The following is a 9,860-nucleotide window of genomic DNA, read 5'->3' on the forward strand; positions in this document are numbered from 1 at the left end:
GTCAAAAACGACGAAGATCAAATTACACCAAAACGAGGACAAAGACGAGGTCAGAAACAGAAGAAATGTCAAATTCTTGGTTGAGGAAACAAATTCTCGGTAGAGAATTTTATGAAAGCCACAACCGAGAATCCACAATTCTCAGTCGCGACACGCGTTCTTTAGAAGCTCCTTCCCTTCGTCCGAAGACCAAATAAATGCTCCCCCATTCTCGGCCGAGAATTGCCATTCTCGGTAAGTGCAGAAATTCTGCCAAGTACAATGAACACATGTTAAATTCCAAGAAACACATTCGTTCGGGTGGATAAAAACGTCCTTTCACAATGGATATGATCCTTCACAGCGGAGACGACACTTCAACCACGACTCTTCAACATCTATAAATAAAGAGTTGATGGAGAGTTGAAAATAGATAGAAGAAAGAGATTAGTATAGAACTTATGCAGAAATTCCGAGTCAAGTGATTCAGAATTTAGATTTCATTTCTGTAAAAAGCAATATGATGTACACACATTGTTTATTCAATAATAACAAACACAGTAGCGTTTAGACATTGTTCATATTTAGTTTACATTTTGGTAGTAGATAGACCAGTCTCTATTCCGAAGATTCAGCGAGAAGATTGAGTAGAGAATCCGCCCCTGAGCCTGACAAACTCTAACGAAACCTAAGGAAAGGATTGACAACCCGTTCACTTGCACTTCGTCGAATGTTTTCATGCTCCTTGTTCTCTGTAAACTTGTATCAATTTATATTTCATCTAATCAAGTCCGTTCTATTCGATAAATTTTTATGCAGCACTTTGGTAAAGGATCCGAAGTGGATTGCTGGTGTTTTCATTAAAACGTAGTTTAAATCAAAATCTTTACAAGGAAACTTTGTTGAACACTTAGACAAATTACTATCTCGAAAGAGTTTTAATTTGGTTAAGGTAGCGATCTAACCCGACCGTAGGAGGATTGACTACAGTTCAAAGCCTAAAAATTAGAGGTTCCGTCATTTATTTCATCGTTATAATTTATACAAAGTTTAAAGTTGTTTTCTTTGCTTAATGCAAACGAATACATTTGTTTACTTTTCTAAAAAGTACTAAACGTTCCTGTCTTGCAAATTCACTCCTAAATCAGAAGTATTTTCTAACATCTTCATACTCTAATCTAATTCTTATTCTAACAATTTCAAAATCAAATCCGATTTAACGATTTTCCTTATTATAAATTTTAAAAGTATATTTAACCAATTCAAAATAAGTTTTTGTTAAAAAACGTTCCTTGTGGGATCGATATCTTTTATTACTACAAGCGTATACCGTGCACTTGCGGAAATCGCTCAACAAGTTTTTGGCGCCGTTGCCGGGGAACACCAAAATTTTTGACAAAAATTTAGATTTTTCGTATTTTATTTCGAATCTAGGTTTATTTATACTTATTCAAACTTTTATATTTTATTTATTTCAAATTACTAACATATTTATTCTTCAAATTCTGTTTTGAAGGTAGTTTCGGTTCGTGCGAAATTTCAGGTTCATGCGTAGTTCTCGAAGTTCAGGCACGTCACCAGATCCTATTGACCCAGAAATTGAAAGAACTCTTAAAAAAACAAGAATGAAAAGAAAAAGAAAAACAAAACTCCAATAAAAACTAGAATTACTGAGCCAGAAGTTATGGCTACGCTTATGGATTACGCTAGGCTAGGAGTGGCCGGTGTAACAAACAGTATAGTTAGACCCCAAATTAATGCAAATCAATTTGAGATTAAGCCAGCATTGCTTAATATGTTACAAAATAACGTAACATTTTACGGGTTACCTAACGAAAATCCTAACACCCATTTGACAAATTTCTTAGAAATTTGTGACACTTTTAAAATACCGAATGTGACTGCGGAAGCAATCAATCTTCGCCTTTTTCCTTTTACTTTGAAGGATCGAGCCAAAGAGTGGTTAACTTCTATGCCAGCCGCAACATTTGAAACTTGGGAGCAATTAGCCCAAGCATTTTTATCAAAAAAATTTCCTTTAGCAAAAACTGCAAGAGTCATTAAAGAGTTAACATCTTTTTCTCAAAATAATAATGAAACTCTTTATGAGGCTTGGGAACGTTTTAAAGAAGTTCAACGTTTATGCCCACACCACCAATTGCCCGCTGAACTTTTAATGCAAACATTTTACAATGGACTAAATCCTACAACTAGAGGTTCATTGGATGCTATGTCTGGAGGGTTATTCATGAAGAAAACATCAGCCCAATCAAGAGAACTTTTGGAGGAAATGGCAATCAACAGCAGTATGTGGCCCGCGGAGCGTGGACATGTACCAATGGCGAAACCATCATCCTCAACTACGTCATCAGTTAAAGGTATAGTGAATCTTGATCCAATTGCAATGTTGCAAGCCCAGTTTTCTGCCTTATCGCACAAAATTGATAGGTTTATGGCACCGTGTGATCCTAATGGTAAGCCAATCCAAACGGATGTGGATTATGAAGGTATGAGTGAAATTGAACAGGTAAATTTTGTCCAAGGGCAAAACCAACCTAATAACCCTTACTCCAATACATATAATCCTGGATGGAGAAATCATCCTAACTTTAACTGGAGAGATAACAATAATAATGCTAATGCTAATCAAAATCGTACTACTAATTATCAAAATCAATCAAGAGATACGATTAGCACTTTATCTTCTAAAATCGATAAATTTATTGATGCTATGAGCGGAAAAATAAGTAATCACGACGATGGTTTTAAACGGATCGAGAATAAATTCGATCAACTTATTAAAAACCAATCATCTAGCATCCATAATTTGGAGGTTCAAATTGGACAACTCGCTAAATCAATTCCATCCCGCAAAGATGGAAGTCTTCCAAGCCATACGGAAGAAAATCCGAAAGAGCATGTAAAGGCTATCACTCTTCGTTCAGGGAAAAATTACTTAGGTCCGGAAATGCTCGGAAATTCAACTTTGCCAGGAACTGATTTACCAAAGTCCAAAGAAGATACATTAAACCAAAAAGATGCACAACTTGACTCTAGTACAAAAACTTTTGTACCCAAACCACCTTTTCCACACAAAGTCCGTAATAAGGACTATGACGAACAACTTTTAACATTTTTAGACAAACTTAAAAATTTGCATATTAATTTGACGTTTATGGATGCGATTACACAAATTCCCAATTATGGTAAATTCCTCAAAGATTTAATTTCAAAGAAAATCAGTTGGGAAGAAATTGTTGAAACACCTTTCCACAAGATTTTGATTTGACAAAATCATCCATAATTAAGGGATAACTAAATTTAAGTGCTTTGATTTTCTTATACTAATCTGTTTGTTCAATATTGAGTACAAATATATATATAAAGATAAGGATAGGACAACGTCAGCATGAGATGAACAGAATAAGCTAAGTGAAATGAAGGTCAGCATGGAAGCCTAAAATATCAAGCTGAGTGAAATTAACCTTAGCACCAAAAGACCAAGTCATAACAACCCAACACAAAGAGAATCATGCTCAGCATAAGAAGCCGCGTTAACGTTCGTCTAACAAAGCTGAGTGTATCTTCAGGACAGCATGAAAGAGTCGTTTGCTAAAGGATAATGATTACCGCCCCTCTGTACCAATAATTGAAATCTTGGAAATATACAGAAGACAGAGTCCGAGATGTATGGGTCAATGGATTATTGGTAAAAGACAACTGGCACAAAAGACAAGTCTGACGCAAGAATACAAAGCCTGACGCCTGAAGAAAACAGAGGAATCGAATGGCCTGAACAGTCTGAAGCTGACCAGAAGATGTTCCGTAAAAGAGCCGTTTTGGTGTTAACGGGCTAAAACAATTCAAATGATCCATCTGCAGATTTCCATCTATAAAAGGACAATCAAGAACCTTGGATCATGGCTGATTAACAAAAAGAAAAATACAAGAGAAAAAGAAACAATTTCAAAGCACTCAAATACAAGAAAGATCTTACACCAAACTTTCTATTCCCTGTGTAAATGCTAGAGTGATTCTTTGTAATCTTCTAAAGTGTTCTTTACTGAAAAGAGAACAAGTGTTTATCAATTGTAATATTGAGAGTGTCGTGCTGAGTGCTTGGTTGTAAGCATTCAGTGGTAGAGAAATCTAGGTGCTGGGTTGTAGCACTTAGTAGGAGTTGAGTAGACGAATAGAGGAAGGTACTCTTGCATATTCAACTGCCTTGTAATCGGTTTGTGCTCTACCATTAAAGAGCTCAGTATTGGATTCAAAAAGCCCGGAGGACTCTGGGGACTGGACGTAGGCAGAGAGGCCGAACCAGGATAAGTGATACTGAGTAATCTCTAAACTCTCTCTTAATATATATATAAATTGCATGTGTTGTTTGTTTTATTTACTCAGCATATAAATTGCCTAAGCTGACCCTGAGTAAATAAGTGGTGCTGAGTTAAAAGCTGACCTCCAAGAGTGTCAATTCCTAACTTACAAGAAAACAACCTTAGTCAACATCTGACTAAAGCTGTCTTGAAACATTTCTCACCAAGCTGACCAAAAGCTGAGTTCACCAACTCATAAAAATTTATAAGTCAGCTTATCAAATTAAACACGAAAAAGTTATATTAGTTCCTAACCCCCCCTTGGAACTAATCACACGGGACCAACAAGTGGTATCAGAGCCTAAGCTCACTACTCAAAGATCTAACAATCTTGAGCTGATCTCGAAAAATGGGTGAGAATAGCACTCGTTTCCTTCCCGGGAACCAAACAACACAGATACTCCCTGAGGGATTATCAATCACTAGACCTCCCCTATTCTTTGGGTCAAATTATACATTCTGGAAGAATAGGATGAAGAACTTTATTCAAGCCACAAACATGAGTGCATGGCTTGCAATTGTTCAAGGTCCACATGTGCCATACAAAACTGTTAACAATGAGAAAATTGTTAAAAGTGAAGCTGAGTGGACAGAGGATGACCTCAGAAAATTACAAAATAATGCTTCGGCTATAAATATGCTTCACTGTGCTCTAGATGCTGCAGAATACAATAAGATTTCAGGTTGTGAGTCAGCTCAGGAGATTTGGAAGAAGCTTGAAGTAACCTATGAAGGCACAAGCAAAGTTAAGGAGTCTAAAGTCAATCAGCATATGAGACTCTACGAGCTATTTGAGATGAATGAGAATGAAGACATCTCAGAAATGAACGCAAGGTTCACAAACATTATAAATGAGCTCAAAAGGCTTGGAAAGAACTTCACTGAAGAGGAACAGGTGAAGAAAATCCTGAGAAGTCTGCCTAAGAGCTGGCAAGCAAAGAAAACATCTGTAGCAGAAGCTCAAGACTTGACTACCTACAAATATGATGAGTTGATCGGATCCCTGCTGACCCATGAAATTTCTATGAAAAACTTTGAAGCTAAAGAGAAAGAAAAGTCAGAAGACAAGAAACAAAAGTCACTTGTCATGAAAGCTGACTCGACTGAAGCTGAGTCAACTGATGATGAGGAAATGGCTATGTTCACTAGAAAGATGAAGAAGTTGTTCAGAAGAAATGACAGAAACGGCAAAAGGTCATTCAAGAAGTGACAAATACAAAGCTGAGTCGAGTGACAAATATAAGAAGGACAGCTCCAAGTCTGTCACATGTTTTGAGTGCCATCAAACTGGGCACATCAAGTCAAGTTATCCCAACCTTAAGAAGGAGAAAGGCTATGGTAGCAACATGGAGCGATAGTGATGAGTCAACCTCATCTGAAGCTGATGCAAATGAAACAGCCAATATATGCTTCATGGCTGACGATGCTGACCATTCTCAATCTGAGCATAATGACCTCTCTGATGAAACTGACCAGGAGGTACACACTAATGAGGTAACACCCTTACTTTTGTTTAGAAATGAGATGGTAAATGCCCTGAGTGATTTATATAAGCTAACTAAAAAATGCAATAACAAAATAAAATCACTCAGCAGGCGATGTGACGAGATTGAAGAGGTCAAGCTGAGTGACCTCCGATATCTCCTCCAGGACAACTCAGATTTACATACCAATATGCAAATCATGAATAAGTTTGTCACAGAGGTCCAATCTGAGTCAAAGAAACTTAGAAAGGATGTCACAACCTTACAGAGTCAAGTGAAAGGCTCAAGTAGAAATAAACCCCATGCTGAGTACGCAAGTACTAGTCAGCATAAGCAATTCACTCAATGTGAGTGTTGTGGAAAAAGGGGGCACACAAAAGATGTGTGTTGGCATAACAAGCGGATTGTCCAATGTGACTTCTGCGGAAGAAAAGGGCATTCCACAAAAGTATGCTGGCATGCTCAACACAACAATGCTGACTATACTCAGTACAACCCTCAAAGGGTACCTTTTTGTGACTTCTGTGGTAAGCTTGGCCACACTATAAAAGTATGTCGTCACAAGTTGAAATATGAATTTGCACCTGTTTACACTAACAAGAAAAGACCCAAAAAGAATTGGGTACCTAAAAATGAATAGTTTAAAATGCAGGTTAGCTTGACATGCGTAGAGAAGTCACAACTGTGGTATATAGACAGTGCATGCTCAAGACACATGACAGGTGATGAAACACAATTCATCACACTAGAGCTTAAACGAGGTGGAAGTGTAAGCTTCGGAGACAATAAGAAGGGTAAGATAGTCGGCTCAGGTACTATCGGAGGTAACCCAACTATTGAGTCAGTCTCCCTAGTTAAAGGTCTCAAATACAATCTGCTAAGTGTAGCTCAACTTTGCAAGAGCGACAGAAGGGTTGTATTTGATGATACTAAGTGTCAAATACTCGAGGGGAACACAAATGAATTGATTTTAACTGCCCCTCGCGTAGATCATTGTTAAGCCCAAAATATACCTAAAATATCATCAATAATCACATCAATATTGTTACGAATTTATGCTATTTATAACTGTTTAGAAAGCTTTTACTCCCGAATATGTTTCTTTCATGCAAGGTACATAAATATTTGGTAAAATCCAAAAAGGAGTAAAAAGAGCTCAAAAATAGAAGAAAATCCCTACAAAAGGAGTCGAAGACGACGAAAATTAATAACGCCAAGTCGAGGACACGAACGAGAGCCAAAGAAGTGAAAAATGCTCCGTGCCGCGACCGCGGCCCCAATATTAACGGTCACGACACCGTCCCTCAGCCTCTCCTTCCCTTCGTCCGAAGTACAAATTTTTGCTCCCCCATTCTCGGTAGAGAATTTAATATTCTCGATACGAGCAGGAGATTTTAGGAGCCTAGTTACACACTTTCGTTTTTGACGAAACGCGATCGTTCGGGTGGATAAAGACGTCCTTTCGCAGCGGATACGATCCTTCACAATGGACATGACACTTCAATCATGACTCTTCAACATCTATAAATAAAGTATTGATTGAGAGTTGAAACAATGAATAATGATATATGTGTAGAAGAAAGAGATTAATGTAGAATTTATGCAGAAATTCCGAATCAAGTGATTCAGAAGTTAGATTTCGATTCTGTTCAAAAGCAATATGATGTACACACATTGTTTACTAAATAATAACAAATTCAGTAACGTTTAGACATTGTTCCAGTTTAGTTTACATTTTGGTAGTAGACCGACCCAGTCTCTATTACGAAGATTTAACGAGAAGATTGAGTAGAGGATTCGCCCCTGAGCCTGACAAACTCTAACGAAACCCAAGGAAAGGATTGACAACCCATTCACTTGCACGCCGTCGAAGAATTCAATGCTTCATGTTCTCTGTAAACTTGTATCAATTTATATTTCATCTAATAAAGTCTGTTCTATTCGATAGATCTTTATGCAGCACTTATGGTAACCAATCCACTAAAGTGACTGCTGGTGTTTTCATTAAAACGTATTTAATCCAAAATCTTTACAAGGAAACTCTGTTGAACACTTAGGCAAATTATTATCTCGAAAGAGTTTTAATTTGATTAAGGGCAACTATCCTGAAAGGGTTTTGTCGCGTTCAAAGCCAATTAATTAGAGGTTCCGTCATTTATTTCATTTTTATAATTCGTACAAAGTTTAAAGTTGTTTTCTTTGCTTAATGCAAACAAATATACTTGTTTACTTTTCTAAAGTACTAAAACGTTCCTGTTTTGCAAATTCATTCTTAAATCAGATATTTTCTAACATCTTCATATTCTAATCTAATTCTTACTCTAGCAATTTCAAAACCAAAACCGATTAAACGATTTTTCCATATTATAAACCTTAAAGTAAATTTAACCGATTGAAAATAAGTTTTGTTAAAAAACGTTCCCTGTGGGATCGATATATTTTATTACTACAAGCGTATACCGTGCACTTGCGGAAATCGCTCAACAAGTTTTTGGCGCCGTTGCCGGGGAACGCCAAAATTTTTGACAAAATTTTAAATTTTTCGTGTTTTATTACGAATCTAGGTTTATTCATACTTATTCAAACTTTTATATTTTTAATTATTTTCAATTACTAACATATTTATTTTTTTTCAAATTCTGTTTTGTAGGTAGTTTTGGTTCGTACGATATTTCAAGTTCATGCGCAGTTCTCGAAGTTCAGGCACGTCACCAGATCCTATTGACCCAGAAATTGAAAGAACTCTTAAAAAGAACAAGAAAGAAAAGAAAAAGAAAAACAAAACCCCAATAAAAACTAAAATTACCGAGCCAGAAGTTATGGCCAGACTTATAGATTACGCTAGGCCAGGAGTGGCCGGTGTAACAAACAGTATAGTTAGACCCCAAATTAATGCACATCATTTTGAAATTAAGCCTGCGTTGCTTAATATGTTGCAAAATAATGTAACGTTTTACGGGTTACCTAACGAAAATCCTAATACACATTTGACAAATTTCTTAGAAATTTGTGACACTTTTAAAATTACTGATGTAACTGCAGAAGCAATCAAACTTCGCCTTTTTCCTTTTACTTTGAAGGATCGAGCCAAAGAATGGTTAACTTCTATGCCAGCCGCAACATTTGAGACTTGGGAGCAATTAGCCCAAGCGTTTTTATCAAAAAAATTTCCTTTAGCAAAAACCGCAAGAGTCATTAAAGAGTTAACATCTTTTTCTCAAAATGATAATGAAACTCTTTATGAGGCTTGGGAACGTTTTAAAGAACTTCAACGTTTATGCCCACACCACCAATTGCCCGCTGAACTTTTAATGCAAACATTTTATAATGGACTAAATCCTACAACTAGAGGTTCATTGGACGCTATGTCTGGAGGGTTATTCATGAAGAAAACATATGCCCAAGCAAGAGAACTTTTGGAGGAAATGGCAATCAACAGCAGTATGTGGCCCGCGGAACGTGGACACGTACCATTAGCGAAACCATCATCCTCAACTACTTCATCAGTTAAAGGTATAGTGAATCTTGATCCAGCAGCGATGCTGCAAGCCCAATTTTCTGCCTTATCGCACAAAATTGATAGGTTTATGGCACCGTGTGATCCTAATGGTAAGCCAATCCAAACGGATGTGGATTACGAAGGTATGAGTGAAATTGAACAGGTAAATTTTGTCCAAGGGCAAAACCAAACTAATAACCCTTATTCCAATACATATAATCCTGGATGGAGAAATCATCCTAACTTTAATTGGAGAGATAATAATAATAATACTAATGCTAATCAAAATCGTACCACTAATTATCAAAATCAATCAAGAGATACGATTAGCACTTTATCTTCTAAAATCGACAAATTTATTGATGCTATGAGCAGAAAAATAAGTAATCACGACGATGGTTTTAAACGGATCGAGAATAAATTCGATCAGCTTATTAAAAACCAATCATCTAGCATCCATAATTTGGAGATTCAAATTGGACAACTCGCTAAATCAATTCCATCCCGCAAAGAGGGAAG

General features: G+C 36.7%; 2 non-coding genes across 2 annotated transcripts; both read right to left on the minus strand.

The window, feature by feature from the left end:
* Positions 1-2,032: 2,032 nt before the first annotated feature.
* Positions 2,033-2,139, minus strand: LOC136215888 (small nucleolar RNA R71). The gene has a single exon (XR_010682891.1). It is a non-coding gene; the product is annotated as a small nucleolar RNA R71 (small nucleolar RNA).
* A 6,891-nt stretch (positions 2,140-9,030) lies between these two features.
* Positions 9,031-9,137, minus strand: LOC136215976 (small nucleolar RNA R71). Its single transcript, XR_010682977.1, has one exon. It is a non-coding gene; the product is annotated as a small nucleolar RNA R71 (small nucleolar RNA).
* Positions 9,138-9,860: the final 723 nt, after the last annotated feature.

This window comes from Euphorbia lathyris, chromosome 1, assembly GCF_963576675.1.
Source record: "Euphorbia lathyris chromosome 1, ddEupLath1.1, whole genome shotgun sequence".
Lineage (NCBI taxonomy): Eukaryota > Viridiplantae > Streptophyta > Magnoliopsida > Malpighiales > Euphorbiaceae > Euphorbia > Euphorbia lathyris.